The sequence below is a fragment of the Equus przewalskii genome, chromosome 7 (assembly GCF_037783145.1).
Source record: "Equus przewalskii isolate Varuska chromosome 7, EquPr2, whole genome shotgun sequence".
Classification (NCBI taxonomy): Eukaryota; Metazoa; Chordata; class Mammalia; order Perissodactyla; family Equidae; genus Equus; species Equus przewalskii.
Genome location: NC_091837.1, coordinates 37,350,498 through 37,375,112, shown reverse-complemented (window position 1 = coordinate 37,375,112; position 24,615 = coordinate 37,350,498). Strand labels below are relative to the sequence as shown.

At 43.0% G+C, this 24,615-nt stretch overlaps 1 protein-coding gene across 12 annotated transcripts in view; it reads left to right on the top strand.

Annotated features, from left to right (window-relative positions):
* PIEZO2 (piezo type mechanosensitive ion channel component 2) overlaps positions 1-24,615 on the top strand; it is a 418,984-nt gene that overhangs the window by 48,106 nt on the left and 346,263 nt on the right. The gene's annotated exons all lie outside the window — the stretch shown is intronic.

Below are 24,615 nucleotides of genomic sequence, written 5' to 3'. Positions count from 1 at the left end.
AAGGGAAGGAAAGAAGGCGTCCATTTGAGAAGTTACCTGTAAAGATATTCTGCTTTCTGTTCTGCTTGGAAATCTTGCTGACGAGAACTGGAAATGACCACATGGATGCTTAGGAGAGCTTCTGCATTTTATCGATGAGGAAATGGAAACAGCGGGGTGTGTGTCTCAGGCTGCCCCTCTCTCTGGTGGCAGAAGCAGGGCTTGAACTCAGAATTCAGGCCCCTGCATTCCTGCTCTGCGCCTCCACCCCTTTGGACCGGGTTCAGCATTAAAAACCAAGCAAATATCACAGAAGCCAGTGAAATGGTGTTTGGTAGCAGACCTGGAACCTAGTGCCTGGAGCCCACAGGGGCTGTCTGGTGGACAGGCTTGGTTGGACAGAGGGCGCCGTGGCCCCTCTCCCGCGGCTGCTTCACTCAGGCCGTGCCCATGTCCAAGAAGGCCAGGAGCCTGGGGGCGCCTCAGCCGCTGAGCTGCTTCTCAGATCTGCCGCTGCCCGGGTACCTTGGGGATTCAAACAAGGGACCGAGCCGGCTTGCTGGCTCAGAGAATGCGAGCCATTTTAGGACAGCTCCACTTTTCCTGGGCTCTTCATGCCTGGAGTCAGTGGGGCGCTGGGTCAAAGCTCTGTTGCTCGCATGGTCTTCCATTCAGCGCAAAAACAAGAGAGGCTTTTCAGTGTTGCATTTGGAAGGACTGACATTTCTCCCTCATGGCATCTGAGTTTAATTTATAGTCTTCTACTTCAACTAACTACAAATAAACCAAAGGCCTTACCGAACAGCTGGACCAGAGTATTATTTTTGGAAGTCATGGGGACTAGTGAAAGGAAAAGGAGACCGATTCATTTCTCTCTCCCTAATCTGCTGCAGGGGATTTCAGGGCTATTTAGCCCAAATCTTCCAGATTGGTTGACGTCCTGATTTAGGATCCAGGAATCACATGAAAGGGGTTCATGTTGAGGTTATTAACTTTTTTTAACCACAAAACAGGATATGCCTATTCCTTTCCCACTCCCATTTGATTCTCGCTCGGTATGAATAAAATAATTTTCACTAGTGTTATATGAGTTTGTTATGTTTTCCGTATTGTTCAGAAATGTCTTTGACCACATACTGAATTTTTTAAAAATGGAAGGAGGCGCGCAGGGGTGGGTGGAGTCAGTGGGCGCTGGGTGATATTGACCTGGGTTCTGGTTTAGTTCTGACCTGGGGCAAGTCACTTCCCTCACTGCGCCTCAGTTTCCTCGCTTTTAAAGTGAAAGCCACCTCTTAGTTCAAAGACGCCTTGATTTCAAAGTGCAGAGTCAGGGCATTTTCCTTTGTAAGTAGCCTGTATCTTCTGTCATGGCAAGGAGGGAGAATATTGTTTTTTCCTCTTTGGGCCCCAGGAGAAAAGGGAAGGAGGCCAGCGTCTAGACTCCCGCTCCAAGGGCTGATTAGGTTTATATTTTTCCTATTGATCTACAGGTGGGAGAAGAATGGCTACTCGTCCATGAGTCTCTGCAGTTAACAGCCTTGTCAACTTACCACGTAGCAAACTTTGGAGTCTCTCTCCCAGTCTGAAGTCCCTTTGTGGAGGTGGGGGCATGGGCAGTGGCTGGGGAGTGGAGCAGTCTCCCCTGCAGCCCGAGTGTGAGGCCACACAGCTGCGTGTCCAGTTGGTCCAGGTGGGCCTTGGACTCCGTTTCAGTGGATGTTTTTCAGGTTGCTAGGAAGAGCTGATGAAGCCGATGAGAAAGCTTTCAGTCAAGCCATCCCTGTGACGATTCACTTGACATTTTATTAAGTGCTTCTAAATTTGCAGACTAACGTTTACAAAGGGACTTTTTATGAGAACTGGAAAAAGATCCCAAGCGATGTTTAAAGATATTTTATAATTTATGCAGAATAATCAGCTCTTCCTCCCGTTCCTATTTTTCTTTCCTGTTTAGAATCTGTAGAGAAAAATTGAGAAGGAATGTCTTCACTTTATGAAGAGAAGCAAAGGACCAGCTGGAGTTAGGTAGGGGCGGGCTGGGGTGCCCGCGGCAGTGGCTGATTGTGTCTGTTTTGCGAAAGTGAACGGCAGGGCTCCCGAGCACCTGCAGAAGTTAATTGATTTTGGAGAGTTGCTGGAATGCTGCTGCTACCCCAGCACCTGTGGCTGTGCGGGGCTCCTGGGGTGGGGCTCTGGGTCTTTAAGAGAACGAAGTTGCTTTGCCGACTGAGGCAGCTGAAAATGGTGGAAAAGTCATCAGTTTGGAGTCAAAGGCCTGGGTTTGCCGCTTACTGACGCTACTTTTTCTTTGTGTGACTTTACAAAAGTCACTTGCCCACAGATTCCTCAGTTGTAAAATTTTAATGGTAAATGGATACGCTGGTGGTTTGGGAGGGTTAAATGTTACATGCCTGTGAACAGCTGAACACAAAAGATCTGATCAAATTATTAGAGTGGAAAAGTTGAATTATTTCAGCCATCCAATCCACTAAACAGCTGTACATTTAGCATTCCGTCACTTAATACCCATTTATTGAGTGTTTACAATGCACTAGGCTCTGTGCCAGGTGCTGAGTGTATGGGGGGGACAAAAAAGGTGTATTACATACCGTCATGGTACTTAGAGGCAGAGAGAAGCCTTTTATTTAGCCCACTAATGCTAAGGATTTAAAACTTTTTAAGTTTCTTTTAAGGTGGTTCAAGATGTTGAGTGAACAGATGTTATACCAAAGAGAAATCCATCTTTTGGCACCTACCCAGAATCTGTAAAGGGAGAATCTTGCAGAAGAGAATATCTGGTGCCCCAAAATTAAGTTGACTGTAGTCATCTGGTTACATCATCAGAACAAGCCTGTTTTCTTCTTGGTAAATTTGTATGAAGTCTTAGAAAGTTAAATATAAAAACAACCCATATTCAGTTATCATTTGTTTATTAAATTGTATACATTAAAATGAAGTGATTTTAGAACTGTTTCAGGATCTTCAAATTGGATTAACAGTGTTGCCATGGAGGGTGTTGGTTGAAAACCAGCTTGATTGGTGAGGTTGGGCCACTGTCACAAAATGGCAGCTCTGCTTAATTCAGGCTACATAGTACTTCTGGAGATGGCGTCTTCTTATAGACCAGAGAGAAAAGATGTTTTCCTCTAGGATACCTAACAATCTAGTCCATATTATTTTTTCTATCTATCACTAGTAAGCAAAGCTACTGAAGTTAGAATGTTTCCAGAAATCATTCTTTGATTTGCAATCTTCGGAACCAAATGGTCCTGACCTCAAACACATTCAATAACGTAAGCGCTTGGGCTTGTCAGGCCTTAGGGTAAATGAGAATGATGTGGGTTTAAAGAACACCTCAGACACATATTAAGCCAATTTTTCTGAGAACAAGTTTTGACAGGGAAAGGCAATAGAAAATGTGACATCTGCTACTTACTCCGAAGATAGGTATGGGGATATTGTGGGGTTGGAACAGGTGGGCCGAGGAGCTCTACACGTGTGATTTTCTCAGTTCCAACCTTGATGACGCAGGCTCAGCTGGTAAAAGGCAAAGACTGAACCTCATCCGTGAGTCTCTCTCCTGGTTTTACAAAACGCTTTTTGTTCAAATCTCTTCAAGATCCAAAGTTGAATCCCGATTGCCCTGCCCAGTCAAGTTTATTCTTGGTTGTATAAAAATTGTGTCTAGGATTTTTCCATTGGAATTAAAAAAACTTTAAAATTAATAACTTCTTGGTCACAAGAATAATCTATATTAATTCTAGAAAATGTAAAAACAGACTGAAATCTGTAAATACAGAATGCAAATCAATTGTGATTGTCCTACTGAGTGATGATGACCGCTGCTCTTCTTCATGTCCCCTCACCCCAGCTTTGATCAAGTGAATATTTAGATGTCGCTTCATATGATGTCTTCATAAAATTGAATCGTATGCTGTATATTTTTGATAATTTGCTCTAATTATTTAACAGTCTCTTGGTAAATATTCACTGTCAACATGATTTCAAGTGGATGAGCAGTATTCCACAATATGACTTTCCTGAGTATTTTTAACCATTTTACTATTGTTAATTCCAGTTCTTTGCTTTTGTCAGTAGGGCTTGAGATGATGTGTTTTTGATCTTGGACCAGAATATATTCCATTAATCTTCATTCTCAAATCTCTTTCTCTAGTCAAGGTATCAGACAACCTCTTGGAAGCTGACTTTTTAGCCACCTCTCTGAGTGAAATTAAGCCTGTGTCAAAGACCGTATTTGCTACACACTCCAAAGGGTCCTTTATTGAAATAATGTTTCACTCATAGCATGGGGAAACCCACTGGTCTACCCTTTATAGAGCTGGACAGCAGAACACGCTCTGTTTTAGGAGGTTGTTCAAGTGGAAGAAGGACTTCTGACTCTGTCTGAGCAGTGACTGACGAGCGAGACCTGCTTTGTGTTTGAGTTGGGTCTGCTGCCATTGGGAGCTGCGTTCAGTTACTAATCCCTGATTCTGGGAGCTGAATCAAGGATTGGCAGTTAACAAATCTTTATCCCAGTGACCAGCTTGAGTGTTGGGAGGAGATTTCCAATAACAACCAGGGCATTATGAAAAAGAGCTAACACTTTCGTAGTGCTCACGGTGGGCCAGCCCTTTCTAGGCGTGCTCATGTCTTATTCAGCCCCTCCGTTGTCATCCATGAAATAGGGAGTCTTCTTATCCCAGTATTTTAGATGAGATAACAGAACCAAAGGTTCATGCCACAAGAGCTGTTAGTTACTAAATTACTTGTTAGTTAAACCATGTTTGTCTTGGAATAAGTTTTCAGTAGGAGCATCCCTTATTAATGCCAGTGCTCCAAACCTGCCGTTCTTGTAATTTTTCTCCACTATACCTAAAAATTTATTAGGGGATATTTCTTGTTTAATTTTAACCAGAGGTTAGAAAGTTGACATTTCACGTACGCTAACACAGGGATCCCTCATGTTAACAAATTTAACTTAACAAATTTATCTTCTCCATGCAAGTGTACTGTCTTTTGAAGTGCTGTCTCTTGAAGAGAAATGTGCCCTGTGCAGACTCCTAAAGAAAGTAGGGGATGTGGTTGTGAAACTCTGATTGGAAAGATAAAATGATTGTGAGTCTATTTTTACCTTGTATTTATACTTTAAGCTTCTTGGGCAGTTTGCCTAGAGGTAATTGACTTCCCCTGCCCTCTCCCTCTGCTCTGACCTCCCCCCACACCCTTCAGGTCCAACGTAGGTTTCCACAGTGTTTGGTCCAGCCAGTCAGTGGATACTGTGACGCCATTAGACTGTGTCAGATTCGGTGCGTCCCTCATTGAGTGGTTTCACATTCACTTCCATTTCTAAGCTTAAAGCCATATATAAATGCTTATTTTTCAGTTTGTTTTTTGTAGGGCAGTTTGTGTTTCTCCCTCTCCTCTCTCTCTCTCTCCCTCATACCTCCCACTCTCTTCTTCCTTCCTTGCCATTTAATCTGGTAGGCCAAATTTGGCAGCCAGCTTATCAAAGGTCAGAGGGGACTTCTGCAGTCTGTTCCAGGAAAAGGGCACCGTTACAGATGCCCTGTAATGGAGAATCGATAGAACAGAAAAACCTTGGCGAGCTGAACTGAACACGAGGCACAACGGACAGAATCTCAGCATCAGGACTTCAGGTTTCCTGCTTGTCTTCCCATCCTTCTTCTCTCAGAAGAGCTCTGCCTGGCTGCTCAATACCTCGAGGCCCATCTTAGGACTTCAAACTACACTCTTTTGTACACTTCCCTTCCCTGTGATAAGAAGAGGAATTGGAGAATTTTTGTCACCTTTTGTCATGATTTTACGATTCCTTTTGAGACCCTAGCTCATGAGATCAGTAAGTTCTCTTCATAGGACTTGACATTGTCTGGGTTTCTATCAGAGCTTTCTTGGTGGCTGCAGTGAACAGCTAGGACAGGAAGTGCTCCTTGCACAGAGCTTGGAGAGATCCGTGTTTGGAACACTGCTCACCTCCTGAGGCCCTGTAGACATAGAAAGGAAAGTCTCCCCCTCCCATTGAGGACCTCTGTGGTCAGATCCCATGGTCAGATGGGCTATTTGAGGAGATAGATGTACCTTCCACCTGTCAATATTCATGTGCTGTCAGGTCAATAAACCATGTGCCAGTTAGAAAGTTCTGTGAGGAAGTTTATAGGGACTTGACAGGGCACCTAGGGCACAGCTGGTGTTCCAAAACACTAGATGTGGCTATTATTCCTTGGAAGAGGAATGGTTCTCCCACCCCCATCATTTGACCTGAAATTCGCTTACACAAGCTTGTCTCTTAAAAGGAATTTCAAGAGTTTAGGGAATCAAACTATTGTACATACATTCTTTCCTTCTTGTTTTCAGAGTCCTGGGATGAAGGCATTTTGTAGCTTTTAGAGACCATCAGTAGTTGCATACAGAGTCACCTGTCATCCCTGCTTTGGATTCTTATCTCTTGACGAAGTAATTGATTTCTTGAACTCAATTATGTCTTTTCTATTGAAAATACTCGATTACACGTTGTGTTCTCCTGTTTTTGCTCAATTCAACAACAGGTTTTAAGTCTTAGTAGGTAGGTCCTCAGTGTATCCTATTAAGCATTCTATTGTCAAGATAAGTTAAGATGAATTAAGCTCTGAGAGCTTAGAGGGGTGGTTATCAACCATTATGTGCATTTAAATTGCCTGGAATGCTTTGGAAAAATGTAGTTATTGAGGGACTACTCCTGAGGATTTGGACTCAGAGAGTATGGATGGGACTGCCCAGAAGATTCTGCCATGTAGCCAGTTGTAAGAACCACTGACCAGTGAAGAGGATACACACCTGTCATTAACACTAGACATACTGATAATTGCTATAATTGATTCATAAACAGTACACTAGGAAAGCAGTTTCTATGATAACTCAGTAAAACTAAATGTTATTTGTGTAGTCACCTGCTAATTCTCATGCACTGTGCATTTCTCTGCACTTGCTGGTCTCTGTGGAGATTAGTCACAGTGTTGGATGTTTTCCATTTGCTCCTCCAGACCAGTGGCCCCCTTATGTGCACTGGGAGGCTGCCCTGCATTAAGAAGCTTTTCTGCCCTTGCACTTCTGGATGATTTGGCCAGTGAGAGGTGCTGGCAAGAGATCGAAGGGCAGGAGGAGAGAGGTCAGGTGCAAGTGGCTCCCCACTGTTGATAGCCCTCTGGTTCTGTGCTATGCCTTCTTGTACCTTTGTGTAACCCAGACTATACCCTTGCATATAGTGCCTTCATTACACTCTCTTCAGTTACCTAGTTTGAGTGGACTACCTGCGTTCTGCTAGGACCCTGGTTGACATGGTTTTCTTTATCTGTAGCTAAGAAATGGTACATATGGTAAAGAAAGCAATTATTAAATTGATTATGCTAGGGCTCAAAGAAGATAAAAATCAGAACGTGGCAAAACCTATCAATATAATTCACTCAGAGTCTGCCAGAACCTTGAAGGGTTCTCAGCTGAACATTCCTTATTTCTGCACTGTAGAAATGAAGAAGTGTTGGCTAATGTAGGAATCCAATAAATAGAAAGTCAAAGAATTTTCTGGACTTCTCATTTAAGGAAATGTGTTGTAGTACTTCCAGGTTTCCTCAACCAAGCAGTTATTAGCAGAGTGTCAAGATGGGAGTTCGTTATTCTGACTGACATGGAATTCTGTTCTGTGTGTTCATTTCAGGACCTTCTCTGTGTTAAGTTCCTGGGGATGCAGGAATGAATAGGACACAGTTGATGCCTCCAGGCACTTACACTTTTGTGGGGGAAAAGACTTGTAACTAGAAAGTCCCAGTGTTGTGAATACACATAGAGGTCTGTACAGGGCCTGGTGGGAACACAGCCAAGGAAGTGCCTCACTCAGCATCAGGCGTTCAAGAGATGACTTCCTGAAGGCCGCTCTTGAGCCGATCACGGAGGAAACACAGGAAGCGGTATGTTCTAGTTCAAAGGCAAAGAGAACCAGACAAGAAGCCACAGCAATGGGGGCTGCCAGCAGCAGTTGTGCCAGAGGTTCTGAGTGCGCTCAGAAGGCGGTTGGGTGGAGAGGCAGGAGGGACCAGCGCACAAGTCTCGGGGCTGCATGCGAAGCCCTCATACTGCCACATCTGCTTCAGACCCGGAGTAGCTCACCTCAGAGGAAGATGGAAGCTTGATGTAGGTGGCAGAAGCACAAATGAAAACCTGATGTGGGGTTTTATGTGCTCTTGATGAAAAGTTGTGGAAAGAGTGAGGAAGAGAAGGTGAGCATAGTATGATTAGGGGATATGAAGAGGTACATGGACAAAATGTGGAATAAAATTACCTGTGCCCATAGAAAGCACCAGAGCATAAAGCTGGTCTCTTCTCACTGTACATTGAGGTCATAAATTCCTTGAGCGGCAGCACCATGTTCTTATTAATTTGCAGAGGAAAAACACTTTTGTTATCTAGAGTCAGATAAATATGTTTAGATTAAAATGAAGAAAGAACAAGTGTATTGCTTGGGAGGGAGAGTGCTTGTGTCCTCAGGACTCTGCCCACGGAGAAGGTGGATTGGCCCTGTGCTAATGTAATCCCAACTCTGACGCTGCCCAGGGCTGAAAGTGACACTGAAGGTGGATTTGGCCAATGTCCTGACATGCCACAGACAGGAGTGGCCATCTTTATTCAAAACATACAAGACTTACTTTATTCCCTGAAAAAAACCTTGGGGTTTGAGGTACAATTTTAAATTAAAAATCTTATTTCGCTGAGATATGACATTTTCAGCTCTTTCACCTCTTCCCATTAAAAAAAAAAACTTGAATTATTTATTTGCCTCATTTTTTTGTTTATAAGAAAGTTTGGCTGGAGAAGCAAGGATCCATTATCACCACATAATTGTGTTTTTTGTATCTATCACTTCCTTTAGAATAGTTACTGGCAAATTTGTAGATTTGTTCATATTGTTTGGATATCCTATAATAACATCATTTTCCTCCTATTTATTTTTTCCACTTACTTATTGGTCTCATTAACTTGTTATTAAGACTTCCGTGTTGAATTTTCGTATCATTAGAATAAGCAAGATGATGCTTTTAAAAGTCAGCTTCACATTAATTAGTTTTTATGGCAACTGATAATTTTAATATTTCCCACTATTGACATTTTATCAATTTTTAAAATCTGTGTATATCATAATGAATATTATTTTCTTGCATGTGATGTCAGTCCAGTTCAGTACAGCATACCTTTTTTGACACCTCCTTCCACGCCAGGACGATGTACTGGATGCTGGGAATGCATGGGGATACTTGATGGTCTCTGTCCGGGGTAGTTCACAGGGCTTCAGAGCACCACATACACCACTGGGGTTTCATGATGGGAGGTATGCCTCTTCCTCCCTCCCTTTCTCCTTTCCTTTCTTCCTTCCTTCCCAAAACAGTATTTTTTGTGTGCCAGAAAGCATTAAAATTCAAGTAAGTTTTTAAAAAACATTTTCCTTTATTTTCATAGTGATATCTGCTGTTCCATATTTAGCCTCCTATTAATGTCTAGGAAATTACAGCCTTAATAGAGACGGGAGGAGAGGACTCAGGAAGAAGGAGGGGTAAGAGATTCATTTCATAATTTATCAAGATAGGAGTACTGGCTCATAGTTTATGACCAATAAACAGTTTAAAAGCAAAACCTGCATGCACTAAGAGCCCCCAAGTCATGGGGGCGGGGGGGAAGTGGGAGGGAGGCTGGGCTGGAGAAGCTTAGTCAGCAAATGGGCTTGGAGCTGGACCCATTGAAGGGGCAGGATGAGGAGGGGCATTCCAGGAAATTGGACAGCACGTCCAAAGGAAAGGAGGAGTGAAAAGTCGTGGAGTATTTTGAGGAAGCAAGTGAGTGTCTGGAGTTTGTGGTGTGGTGAGGCCTAAGGCTGTGAGATGGGTTGTCCAGATTTTAAAGGGTGTGGAATGTGGATGAGAGTTGGTGTGAGGAAGTGGAAGGAGTCTGAAATTGAGAGCTTGATCTAGTTTGATTCTTGTCCTCTTGTCTCCCAGCTACTGACATGACTTAGGGCAAAATATTTATCCTTTCAGAGTCTCATTATGTTCATCTTCAAAATACAAATGACAATACCTCGTGAAGATGAAAAAATATTTTCATGTGTTAGTTCATTCTGTCTTCCACTCTTTTACTTAACAACTGCTATGTGGCAGCCTCATCTAGAGGAAGGAGATAAAGCAGATAAACTAAAGAGCCAGAAAATGTGAAGTCTCTAACATAAGGGCAACTAATAGATGATGCACTGTGTATGCTAATAATTTTGATTACTGTTACTGTCCCATAACTAGTTGAAGGCAAAGGAGAGACGTGATCACATTTGTATTCTAGAAAGATGATTCTGGGAGCATCTAATTCCATTCCACCTCAAACCTGAGTTCTTGAAACTCAGAATCGAGAAGCTTAAATTTGCCAGTGGCGTGATGTCTAGTGGAGTTTCCACCATCTCAGATTATTAGAATGGAATTCTTGGTAGAGAAAATAGCCAACAAAAGTAGAGTCAGATTTGCTAAGGGGAAGTAAAATTAAATCACTCGAAGACCAAAACTCAAGCCAACTATGTGCACTTAAGAGCAAGGGATGAGAAAGGAGGAAGCCAGCAGGACCAGGTCGCTGTGGTTGGGTCTCCATGGCAATGGGCAACCAGTGTGAGAGAAGGAAAGCTTCTGGAATCCAAGGTTTGAGTTCTGGCTTTCCATCCTAATCTTTGTATGATCCTGGGCCCTGTGAAAGGGGAGTGATGACAACTCCTACTTCACAGGACTGTAGCATATCAGTGAGATAAAGGCTCTGTAGCCTGAACAGTGCTAGCAAGTTATTTTTCCTAGCACCTGGCATGTGCTCTGTAAGATTTGATTGATTCAACAAAGGATTATGAAGAGAAAAGTAACTCTATCAGATATCAAATAAGGGTTCCCTTTCTAACCTCTCCTTTCTTCTCATTGAATTGACTTTTTAATCAAAATGGACTACATAGACTGCTTGTTTCGGTGTCAAACACATATACAATGGCTGTCCTACCGAGCTTTCCTCTTCCCCTCCCCTCAGTCCCAGTTGCACGGCCTGTGAGAGCCCAGAGCCCTCTAAGGATAATTTCTGTAAATTCCCCAAGTCTTCCTGCCTTGGAGCTTCCTACATCTGTGTCCAGCTTCGGTTCTGCCTCACATCACCTTGGACGCAAAGTGCAGCCCTTTCAGGCACTTGCACCAAACCTCCCATGAGTCCTGTGTGTCCCAGGAAGAGGCCTCGGCATGTCCTACGGGACCTGCACGTCTGAGTGGCTTCGCCTCCATGCTCAGTCTTCTCTGTTTCCTCTCCGCTTTGAAGCCCAGACAGCATTACCCTGTCTGGCAGAGCATTGCCCTTAGCTGGACTCCTCGGATCTCTCATTCTACCCCAAGAATTGATCATGGAAAATGTCCAAACAAATATAGTTCTCTTACTAAGAGAAATTCTGTTCCTCGCTACTAAATGAATCAAAATATTTCCATCTTGTAATAAAACACAACAAATCAGCTTTCTAGAGTAGCTGGACATGGAATAAAGTTAAACGTGTAAGTCATTCTGCCTTAGAGTCTTCATCTGTGGAGTGAACGTATTCACACTTACCTAAGTGAAAAGACTGACCTTATACCAGCTGCTGGTTCAGAATGAGAAGGAAGGAAAAAGATGATGTGGGCTCGATGTCAGACGGTGAATCTTGTGGGCTGGCAGGAGGAGTGGGCGACCGGGCCAACCCTGAGTGAATCTACAGAATAAAGGAGGTAATGGCCACTGAAGGTAACTTCTATGACAGACAGGGTCACCTCTGCTTCATAGGGAGCTACAGCTCGATTCAGTCCAGCGTGTTTGACATTCCTCCATCCTAGTACATGTGTTTCATAGAATTTTCTAGGACCACATTGTGGTCTTCTTTCCTTTGATGTGCCCTCCGTTATTGCAGCCTCAAAGAGGCCTGAGGGAGGAGCTTTGGGCCCCAAATGTATTTCTAAAGAAAAGGAGGAAGAAGAAGAAGAAGAAGCCTGGAGTTTGCTTTCCTTTACCCTCCGGGCTGTCTTTCTAGGCAATCTGCTACAAAAATTAACAGGTTCCAGATGATCGCTGAGAAAAAACAACTTTAGTTCTTTTTCTTAGAAAAAAAAAAAGCAATGAATTGTTTGCTCTTCAGGATTCATTTGTGCCAAGGAAGGGCATAGAAAACTACCTCAAGTGGTGTCCATCCAAATAGAAGATGATTTGTGATCTCTCTTTCCCTCCCTCGCCCTCAGGAATTCAGTTATTCCTGTGAAGTTTTAACTGGATTTACTTCATTAGTTCTTACTGGTGAAGGGGTTGGATGTTACCAGTGGATTGTTGGCCATTGTGTGATTTGCCCCCATCGTTTAAGTTTGGTTTGGAGAGGCTCCTCTCCATTTTCACCTGAAGGGGTCACCTCTGGCTCCCGGCACTCCCACTCCGGCCTTCCTCTCCTCAAGAGCAGTTCAACTCCAACCCTTAAGTTGGGCTCTGAGCCTCGCTCCTGGATCACCCCGGCTGGCACTGTCCCAGCTGGGAACTTAGTCCCGCCAGCAGAGAAGTGGTCCGAGGACGGCTCAGGGAGGTCTGTAAAGTCCTTGCAACTCATCTCATGTGTAATTTAAGCACTTCCGATTGAACTAGCCTCCAGTGGCATTAAAAAATTACTCCTGGCATAATTCCATTTTGCAAAGGGAAGTGGAGTCTTGGAGTTTTCATGGCTTTGCTTCTCACAGCTCTCCTGGGCTGAATGTTTTGGTTTCCTCTTCTAATTGCCACAAATTAGGAGTCATACTGTGGCATTCAGTGTGCTCAAGATGGACAGTGGAAGACATATTTCCCCGCTTTCTTTGTGTAGCATGTAAGCTTAATAAATGTCGCATCACTCCTGAAAGCTGACCAAAGCCTTATAGAATCTCTTGTGATAAAGTAAAATTTTGCCTTGACTCCATTTATAAGAAAAAAGTGGTTAAGATTTGGAGTTTCACTTTATACACCTTTTTCTTCCAAGAGGAGCTCCCTGGAGCTTAACTTCTTTGTGACAGAAAAGGTTCATGATTCAAGAGGCTGTCTTGTTTCTTGTCTCTTCCTGGATGCCTAAGTGGAAATTATTACCCAAATATTACTTTTCCAACAGACTCTTTCATCTCATTCCTTTTTAATGTTGCTGTAGCTGTGTCATTGTGTTAGCCAGACGGAGTATTGCAGAATAATCTATTTGGTGAAAGTTATTGAACATTTACACCACTAGTCAGATATGAAAGCTTTCCTATGACTCTTCTGTTTTTAAGGGCAGTGGGAGTTCAACTTTCATTCCTTTATTCATTCTGCACAGTCATCACATGCTTCTGATGTGTGAGGTATTATACCGGGTTCCTGAAGACACAGCGATGGCAAAGCCCTACTCTTAAGGGGCTTATAGTCTAATCAAGACAGGAACATGTTTGCATGGTGAAATGCTACACAGCCATACGTTGTCAAGTCATAAGAATGATAAAGCCAAAATGTTATGGGTATTCAGAAATGGAAGAGACTACTTTTCCTTAGATTTAATTTTATTTTAAAATGCAAACTATACACATATACATTATGAGAAACTTTAACATTGTAAGATAAAAAGCCACTTTCTCCCTCCTTCAATACCTCTTCCCAAAGGTGACTGCTGTTAATAGTCTGATACATTCTTAAAGATGTTTCCTGTGTGCAGAAGAAGGTAGCAGAGGGGAGTGGTTAAGAGTAAGACTCTGGAGACAGCCTGACTGGGATCAAATTCCAGTTTCACCTTCACCTGGGACAGGTTTATCCTTTCTTTTTTTTTTTGAGGAAGATTAGCCCTGAGCTAACATCTGCCGCCCATCCTCTTCTTTTTGCTGAGGAAGACTGGCCCTGAGCTAACATCCATGCCCCTCTTCCTCTACTTTATATGAGGGATGCCTGGCACAGCATGGTTTGACAAGTGGTGTGTAGGTCAACACCCTGGATCCAAACTGACTAACCCCAGGCCACCAAAGCAGAACATGCAAACTTAACTACTGCGCCACTGGCCCGGCCCTCCAGGTTTATCCTTTCTGAACCTTAGTTTCCTGAAAATGTAGAATACTATCTCATAGACCTGTCATATACTATACAGTTTTTTAAACTAGTTTTTTTTTTTAACCTTTTGTATTGTGCATATCTGTCAGTGTTCATTCACATGTGCACCAGTCATTCTTTGTGGCTCTTGCATAGAGTTCCACGGTGTGGCAATCTTTATTGAATTATTCCCTTATTGCTAGACATATATGCTTCTTTATTCAGAAAAGATACTTTTTATGGAATGGTGAGGGCATTCTCTGGGAGGAGACGAACATTTGAGCCAGGTTGAAGGATGCTTAGGAATCTGGAATACACTGTTGGGCAGAGGGCATTACAGGTTGGCAAAGAAAGAGGCAGGAATTTATTTACTCTTTTAGTAAATATTTACTGAATGCTTACTATGTTTAGAAATAGAAACTAGAAATAGAGTGAGGAACAGGAAGAAGCCCCTGTTCCAGAGTGGCCTCGGCCTGGTGATACTCATGTTTGATGAACTGGCTAAGAGGAGAGTTTGGTTGGAATGGAGTGTATTTAAGGAAGTGCATTGTTGCTTGAACCTTTTCAGGGGATGGGCCAAGAGTGGCAGGCTTCTGCAACCTCCCTGTCCCCAACGAAAATTTACAATGTGACCTAGCAAGGACATTTGTGGAGGTAACCCAGCTGCTACAGAATTTTGATATGAACCATCCAGCTTAGCCTCATAAGCTTCATAAATCATATCTACTTTTTGGAGATAGACTAGGATGCCAAAACAGTCTCACTTTTGGGGAGTTTGGGGAAAGTTCTGACACATTAGGCATCATGTGGTAAATACAGGGTAGAGCAACAGGTCGGGAAAAGTGAAACATCAGCTATGCCTGGAAATCCAAGACTTCTTTATCTGTTCACCAAAAGTCAGATGCCCTCTCAGTCGAGGCCGTGAACTGATGAAAAAACCTATAGTAAGCTCAAACGTGTTCCTGGAGTTGTTACTCTAATGCTCCGAACAGAGCATCCCACCAGCAATTTTGAAACTTCCTTAATTTTATAAGGCAGGAGGATGTGGTATTGAAAAGAAGCGCAGTGAGAGGGCACAGAAGGCTGAGGCAGCCTGGGGAGGGCATGAGGTGGGTGCGCAAGCCTGAAAGCCTCTTTAGTTTGCTCACTGCGAGGATTCTTTTGTGCCTGCTCCATGCTAGTAACACAGACTCTGTGTGTGAGTAGCATTCGCAGTGGGGAGAAAAAGAGTGAACACAAGGTCGAAGACTGAGTAGTTAGAGACCAAGCAGAGAGATCTGCGGAAGAGCTAATTTGGGGGCATTAGTCCAATTCATTGCTATTTTGGATGCTGTTCTGGGAGCAAGGATTTCACACTGTGGTTGGAGGCTGTTCCTCATTAGTGTGGTATCATAAGCATAAACCCCAGACACAGTCGAGGGCTGAATTCATGCCATAAAAGGTGTGTCTACTTCTCTAGCAACTGAAATATTTGAAAGCAATAGGATAGCTCCATAGATGCTGGGGAGGAGGGTGTTCCCAGGAAGAAGCAGGCTGGATGTAAATTAATCAGGATCAAAAACATCATTTTTAATCAACCTTCAGCCGTGTTAGTTGTTAAACAAGATGCAGTGTTGGGCAGCATCGTGTGCTGAAGACAGAAGGTATATGCCCTCATCATAGTTAGCTGAACTGATTTCTTTTCATGCTAATGTGCGCATCAGTCCAGGGAGGATGTGCTGCCAAGAATAATGTAGAATATTCTAAAGCCTACAAAAAAAGTCTCATCTTACTAAGTTCTTGAAAGAAGGAAACTGTGGCAGGCAGTAAATTAATCCTGTTGTTAAAAAGCCACTGCCTCTACACAAAGCCCACAGACCTACCTACAAGCACATATATATTCCAGCCCTGCCGCCCCGCCTCCCCATAACTGCCTCAGCTGCTTAGGGATGAGGATGGGGAAGGCACTTGAACATCAGGGGATAGAACAGCATTGCAGCTGATTTCTCTTATTTCTGAAATGGAAGTGACGTTTATTCTCCACTTGTAACAGTCCTGTAAGCCAGTCCCAATTTATTTCAGGTTGAATCATATGGACTTGCTCATATTTAACCAGTTTGGCATATGAAGCTGTCAATTTCAATGGTCCAACCTAATACTTTAGAGATACTGATATCAACATGATGGAGGGTAACTTTCCAAATTTGAAATCTTGTTGAGTCTCTACATACTGTGGCCTTAACACATTTAAGGAAGCAGAAGTCCAGGAAGCAAATCTGCTGTATTACTGGGGTCTGAAGCACTTCTCTTAGGTTTCTCAGAAGACCAGTGATGTAAAAATCAAACCACAGTGAATGTGTAATATAGTAGAATTCATATATATTAAGAAGACAACCTCTGGGAAAATTACAGAAAAGTAACATTAATTAAAAATAAGATAGAGTTAATAAAGAAAGTTAAAAATAAAAAACTGGAATTAAAAAGTTAGTAGAAAATTAAATGTGAGTGATAATCAGCTCTGCTACTTTAAAAATAATGTTTTTACTGAGGAAAATGTTTTAAATTCTTAAAGATTAATAGCTCTTTACAGATTAAGGCTTAATTGTAATGAATAATTAAAGACCTAACAGATGACCTGCATTCTGCTAATAATAGACTACTAGCGAGTTTTGTAAGTTGTTGAATTATGTACAAGTGAGTGAAGACTGAGTTAAAGGTGCCTTCGTCACATGAGCATAAATGTGTGTATGAAGGATGACGCGCAATTTCTCAGTCAGTCAACACCGTGACACAAGCCCAAGGAGCCAGCGAGGTCTTAACTTTCAGTCTCCCAGTCTACAAATACTGACTTCCCTCTTCAGTGGATACAACAGCTCCTACTTTGGTGGGTGCATAGACGATTTTCCTGCTTGACTTTTCTCAGCATTCGCTCACCCTCCCTCATTGCTTCTTGATCTCAGTGGTGAGAGAGCAAGTTTCATGTTGGGCAGGCTTAGGAACTGTGGATTTCAATGCAGGGCTGTTCCTATTCGTAATGAAATAGATCTCATTTCTAATAGAATTTTTCGGATAGCTTAAGGAATTATCTGTTAGTATAAAAGCTTCATTTCCTCATTTGCAATCAGGAGAGAGAATCCGTGCTGTTATTCTCTCAGATCATGTAGCATGAGTGTGGTCAAGCTGGAGCAGAAGGATTTGCAGTTTTAATATGACAGCTTTGTATAGGCAAACTTGTAAAATGGTGAATACATATTAAAAGATTCTTTTTTTGAGGAAGATTAGCCCTAAGCTAACATCTGCCACCAATCCTCTTTTTGCTGAGGAAAGCTGGCCCTAAACTAACATCCCTGCCCATCTTTCTCTACTTTATATGTGGGACTCCTGCCACAGCATGGCAGGCCAAGCGGTGCCATGTCCGCACCCGGGATCTGAACCAGCGAACCCAAGGCCGCTGAAGCCGAATGTGCATACTTAACTGCTGTGCCACCAGGCCGGCCCTTAAAAGATATTTTTAAAGGAGGAAAAAGTTAGCGCTGTATTCTTTCTTTAAAGTTTATTTTATGCAAACTGTACAATCAGTCAGGATAAGTTTAGAGGACTCAGTTAAACTTTTAATACTGTTAGTAGTATTCAATTTGATAGATATTAAATAAATTAAAATTAAAGGCAGAATCATACCTTTTTATAATAATTAAAAAGGCAATGAATTTTTAGAATCACAGGCCGAAAAATCGAACTAAGATTTTAGTGATCACCTGGGTCAACTCGTATTGTACAGACAACCCCCAGGTTGTTTGGGAAAAGTGGGAAACTCAGACCAAAGGCTTTTGTCCTTTATGATAAAGAGATGCTTTCACCCAATTTTTCCTTAGATTGGCTTAAAAGTTTTAGTAAACTGAGTGGTAGTTATGATTTTCTGCTAATATAATTTGATTCTAAGTCTTTTTAAGCTCTTACCCTGTAAAAGTCTTGTTTTCCTTGAGGCTTTACTCTAAAAGTACATTCTTTTAACCAACTTAATAAAATTAACATATTATATAATATTTCTCTTTCTTTTTTTCCCAGCTTTATTGAGATGTAGTTGACATACCATTGGGTAAGTTTAATGGGTACACATGTTGATTTGATACAATTACATGTTGCAAAATGAGCCCATTGTCATTAACACTCCATCACGTCACATAATTACCATTTCTTTTCTATGGTGAGATCTTTCTATGTCTTGAAGTGTGAGAAATACATGACTGATGGATTCAGTTTGTGTTGACAAACTTCCTGGAACCAAGTCGGCTTTCATACATCTCTGGATAAAAATGTAATGTTAAAATATAGGGACTGTCCCTAAATGTGTAGCATATTTTCTTTCGTGTCACAAATGTGTGGAATCCATGTGGGATGCATGAAGAATACAGTGCAGGTGCTACATGATAAGAGTAAGTGTGCAAGCTTGTGTCTTGCCTTTCTGAACTGTAGTGGGAGAGACTTTCTGGTATCATCTTTCTTGCAGAAATAATTATTGTAACTTTCTGAAGGAAGCACATGGCGCAAGACCTCAGGGGCATGTGGAGGTCAAAGGTAAAGGAAAAGGGAAGAGAGCACCTTTGTCTTGACTGTCAGCTGTTCTGAAGCACCACCACTTGAGACATTTATAGCTTTAACCGGATGTAAAACACAGGAGTATATAATGAGGGAAAGAATTCTACACAAATAGACAGTGAATCAGTGACATAGCAGCCTTTTTCCTGTCTCTCTCTTCTTTGATGGTTTTACTTCCTTAGGAAAAATCTGCGATTGTTTAATTTTTTTCTGCTCCATTGTACTTTGCAGCTTTTTATTTTGTTATTTTTTTTAATATAAAATAATCAGAATTTTGAGAGGGCATCCTTTCAAAAGCAGTTGATTGCTTCAGAGTACATAAGGAAAATATTAAAAGTAGAAACCAACCCAAAATTTCCAGAATCACTGAATAGACACAATCATTTTGTCACTTGGTATTGAAGTGGCTTACTTTGAATAATGTGTATCTACTGCTCTGGCAACTGTTAAAATAAACAAAGCTCCTTGAGGCTATAAAGAGCATTTAGAATGTACTTAGTTGAAATTTCTAAACATCTCGGGCACTGTCTCCCCGGCCATTAACAGCGAGATGTTGCTTGGCTTTGCTAAAGGGTAGGAAGGAAGTAGGAGGCCACATCTTGCTAAAAATTCAGCTCTAAAAGCACTTACCTTTAATAATATAATCTAAAATTATTACCTTCAACTAACATGGAAGGGTAAATTAAAGTGTGCATAAACCTCTCCATGATCGCCTTGTAGTAATAGGGAAATTTTTATACATGTATTGCAACTTAAGTATTCTTATAAATGTTATGTGGCCATCCTAACAATTTCATACTTGCAAAAGACTTTCTCCCTTTCTGTATTGATAAACTCTAAGCTGTCAAGGTCAAATCTTATCATTTTTCCTGCTTGGAGAGTTTTTCCAAAACTTCGTGCCAACTTTCATCTTTAGAAAATGAAATGCGTTAATGAAAAGAGTCCAATTGTTACAATTCAAATGGCAGTATTAATGTGTACAGACCTCTTCTCTTGATGACTTGTTATCTCAGAGTTTGTAATTGTGAGCTCTCTGGGCCTGGCAGGATCTTTTGTTTGGGAAATTCCTGTCAACTGTTGTCATCCTTTTGGGGAAATTACCATATAATTTTAGATGACTAAAACCAGGTAGGAATAGTGGAAACTACCGTGCATTCTTAGCTGAAGGAAAGAATCTTTTTCCTTTGAATACCTTGATCTGTATTTTGGAAACTGCTCTGTCAACAGCAAAGTTCTTGAGGCAGAGGACAGACAGCAGTCTAGGTTACTGATGGTCCGTGAGAGATGTGGGGTGTCAGGGGAACATGGTGCAGCCAGAGTGTGGCAACTCATAATGGAGAGTAGTGAGTGTGCTCTGAGTGTCTCCAGGTCCTGAGCACAGGCAATGCCACTCTTGACAAAGGAGCATTTGCAGTGTGCCTTCTGGGCTTTTCTAGCTTGAATGTGCCTTATTGATAAGTTCAAAGGCAGATTCTGCCCTAGATGGGGATAAATCACTTAGATATGGCTTTCAAAGTCCCCATAAGGTGGGTGATTCCTGGGTAGCAGCTTCACACATGTAAAGGAAAAGCAGAGAATTCAGCAATCTGGCTACTGTCATCAGTCAAGTGGGATAATTTCAGACAAAAATAAATGAAGTTGGATTTTTAGAGGTTGCTTGATGTTGTTTAAAGTTTGGGTATTACTCATGTGTTGCTGCATACAAATTACCCAAACATTTAGCAGCTTAAAGCAACAAACACTATCTCAGAGTTTCTGGGAGTCAGGAATCCAGGTGGCTCAGCGGGTGCCTCTGGCTCAGGCCCGCTCACAAGGCTGCAGTTGAGGAGTCATTCAGGGGATGCAGTCTTAGGAGGACCTGCTTCTGAGCTAACTCGTGTGGCTGTTGGCTGGTGAGGGCTGGCTGCTGGCTGCAGACCTCAGTTCCTTGCCACGTGGGTCTCTCCATGGGACAATTCACAGCCTGGCAGCTGGCTTCCTTCAGAGTGAGAGCGAGATAGGAGGCAGAGGGGCCCCCATGATGGAAGCCATCCGGTGGTATCCTGATACTTTTACTCTCTCTGTTCACTGGAAGAGAGTCACCACGTCCAGGCCACACTCAAGAGCAGTGGATTACACACGAGCGTGACAACCAGGAGGCAGCCTTTACTAGGGACCATTTAGAGGCTGCCTACCAACCCGGATTGTCCTTATCCTCCTCTTAAGCTCTTTGGACTTTACTATAAATAATGGTAACTCAAGGTTGTGATGTGGGAAACCGAGACCAGGCCCCTCTCTCCCTCCTCCAGAGTTCATCCTCGGGAATTTCCTCAGTGTATGCATTTCCGCTGTGCATTGTACAAAACCTTACAGAACAAGGTGATAAAAATGAAGCAGCCGAACACGTGCAGAGTGTTTCGCCACCCTGTGGAAGGAAGGCTCTGGTCCGCTAGCCCTTGGCAGTTAACTGGGGGGCAGGCAGACAGGTTAGGATGTGGAGCAGCGCTCAGGCCTCGGAGCTTCCTGGCAGCGGCACAGACTCAGGAACTGGAGTCCCAGCTCAAACCGCAGCAGAGCTACTTAGCTGTGCTTCCTGCTCGTGCCTGCTTTTTCATGGGTAGAAAGAAAATAATGACAGTATCTGTAGAAGGGGCTAGTAATAGTATGAGTTAATATGTGTGATGTGCATAGTCAGGGCCTGACACATAGTAAGCATACCAGTGTAAGCTATTACTGATGTAAATTAACAGTGGATAAGTACACTGTGGAGGCTCAGTAAAGTGATACAGTCATACAAATGAGCTCTGTTTTTCTCTTTACCCAGAAATATACAGAATTAGATAATTTTACTGCACAATACACATTAACGTTAAAAAAAAAAAAAAACAAAAAAACCTAAGGCTGAAAACAAAGAAACATTCCAGGTTACTAAATGTTTATCTTGGACAGTGTCAATTGTGATGTTTCTGTGCTACCAGAAATGCTGTACACCTCTGAGACCCTGATTTCCTTTTCAGATGCCCTCACGTCTTGTTTGTTCCATTTCATTTGTTCACTCACGGTTCATTCCTTTTGTGAGCATGAACACCTCCTGTGCACTGGCCACTGGAGACAACAGAGATGGTCACAGACGCGTAAACAGATGCATGTGACATGAATGAGAAGTGCTCTGGAGGAGGCACCAGGAGTGAGTGCACCTCCATCTGTGGGAGGTCGTGGTCATGGACAGCTTCCCAGAGGAGGAAACGTGTAAACTGTGTGGGAATATGTCTGATGTAGAAAGTACAGGAGGGTGTTCTAGCCGGGGGAATGGTGCTTGTGAGGCTAGAGGCAGGAAGCAGAGAGCATGTGGAAGGTGCTGGCTGTTTAGTTGGGTGGCAGTGGCACAGAAGGCAGGGTGCATATTGGGAAATGGAGCTGCAAGCAAAGGCAGGAGCCAGGCCTGCAACCTTGATCCAGCTGTCGGTGACAGACCTCTCACAGTGAAATCCAAGTCCTCTGATCTCTTGCAAGGCCCCCATGATCCGGCCCCCTCCTGGACTCTGCTGGTGTGCTGGGCTCCCCGTGGGGTGGCCTGGGGCAGGTCAGACAGGCCCGGCCTGCTTCTGCTTCTGCTTCTGCTTTCGCGCCTCAGCATGAGCCACTGACCCGCTGGGACGCTCTTCCACGGGATGCCTGGGTCAGCTCGCTCACCTCCTGGCTCACATCTCCCCTTCTCTTTGAGGTCTACCTTCAGTGCTCTGCATGAATGCTGCAGCTGGCCTTCCCTGTCGCAGGGGCCCCTTTCCTGCTGACTTCTTGTTTATACAGCACTTACCTTCCAACATACCTTGTATTTGAGCTTCTACTACAGTTTGTTGTTCCTCATACACCTCCCCACCAAAATGTATGCTCCCAGAGTCAAGAAGGGCTCTTTGTCAGTCCCAGCACATAGTACATGCTCAATAAATATTTATCGAATGGATGAATAAACAAATGCCTTTGGATTGTTTTTAAGGAACTTCAGTTCTGGATGAGAAATAAGAAGCAGAAGGAAAAATGTACTACAAAGACAATTTAAGCCTCTGTTCTTGTTCTTTGATATTGCCTCGTTCATATGTTTTCCTGCTGATCCAATTGATAGTGTGAAAGTTTCTTCCTGCTTTGGATCTTTCATAAAGGAGATTGGGAATGTTGGTGGTGTTGTAAAAAGCTACAATTATGTGTACAACCCTTTGGGATAAAGAAAGACTTTTTGTCAATTCCTTCCTCCCTACCACACCATCCTTACTTGCCCCATCTTACCTCTTTCACTGCTGGTTTCTGGAGTAAGCCACCGAAGCTGGGCACCCTGCGCTTGCATGTGCCATATGCCTGTTGTTCAAATTCTATCTAGGGATTAGCGCTTCTTGATCTGGTCTCCCTGTCTGGGTACCCTGTCTCTTATTCCTGATTGCGTCCCACACTGGACCATGCCCAGGTCCCAGACCCTCCACACTGTGCGACCAGGAGCAGCCAGGCTTTGCCCATGCCACGTCTTCCCTGCTCAGCCCTCTCCGTGGGCTCTGGACCCCTCGGAACCCCCTGGACTCTTGCTTCCTGCTCCTGGTTATGATAGCGCCTCCCTTCTGTTTCCATCCCTTGACTTCCATCCTTCCTCTGGGCTGAACCCTTGCCTTGAGGCCCTTGAGGACATCCTTACTGACAATGACAGACAAGTGCCGCTCTCTGTTATAGTGAACTTCTCTCATGAAAACTTTTCCTCTTGTGAAACTGCGCTTCCCTGCTTTTTCTCATGTGAGTACCTAAATTTTCAGCTGCCTTTTTCTTTCGTGCCTGCCAGCTTTTCCTCCCCACCCTACCCCCCCGCCTCATATGTGGGCAACAGCCAAGGCAGATGCTTCCATCTTTCTGCTTCTCTTTATTGCTCCTGCCTTTGGAGAGTTCATCCCTTGTTGTCCTCTCAGCTAACTCCTCTGCTCAGGACTCGTCTCCATTCCCTCTAGAGTCACGGAGCACAGGCACTGTCCTCACTCTCTACTCACTGTTTTCTCAGACCTGAGGCCCATGATTTGGTTCCATGAATGTGTCTAAACTTACCACTTTCTTCTTAAGTGTCTTTATTCCATCTACTTCTGTTTAAAGTTACCGTCATTAACGCGCCATCTCCAGTCCTCATTTATACCCCAACTACTCGGACATTTAAGCTTCACTTCCCGCCGGTCCAGCTCATGCACGAGCACCAGGTTCATCTTTCTGAGGTGTTTTCTCCTGATCAGAATTGTCAGTGACTAGTTATTTTTTAACATGTTGACTCCATATTCCCTGCCCTCCATTTTCTCTCCTACTAACTAACTTTTATTCTAGCCTTTCTCCATCCTGTGACATCCATCAAATTGATCTCCTCACCCAGCAAACTCATACTTACTCCCTCTCATCTTTGGTCTTTCTTTATTCATCCAGTGAATTTATTTTTAATAGCTGTATGTGCTCATTTTCTTTCTACGTGGAGTACTGCACACTTTCGCCTCCCTGTCTAAGAATGAGGATGCTTATGATAATTGCTATGTTTTTGAGGGCTTCCTGTGTATAAGGACTCTGAGCCAAGTGTTTTAAGCATATTATTACAGTTATTCCTCAAGTTAAGTCTATGAGGTAGAGCCAATTATTATACCCATTTCAGAGGAGGAGATGGGAACCTGGAGAGGTAAGGCATCTCTGGGTTCTGTGCTACCCATAAGATGCCTGATACAGAGGAAGGAACGTGGCCTTGGGAGCTGGCAGAATGAGTTCCACTCTGACTGGGTCAGATCCTAGCTGGGGGAATTCAGGAAGTGATTGAGTCTCTCTGAGCCTGAGTGTCCTTACTTATAAAATAAAGATTAAACGAGATGATTAGTGGAAAGCCCTGTCATAGAGCATTTAGCAAATATTTTTCTTCTCTTGACTTTCTCTTCAGTCTCATTTCTCCCA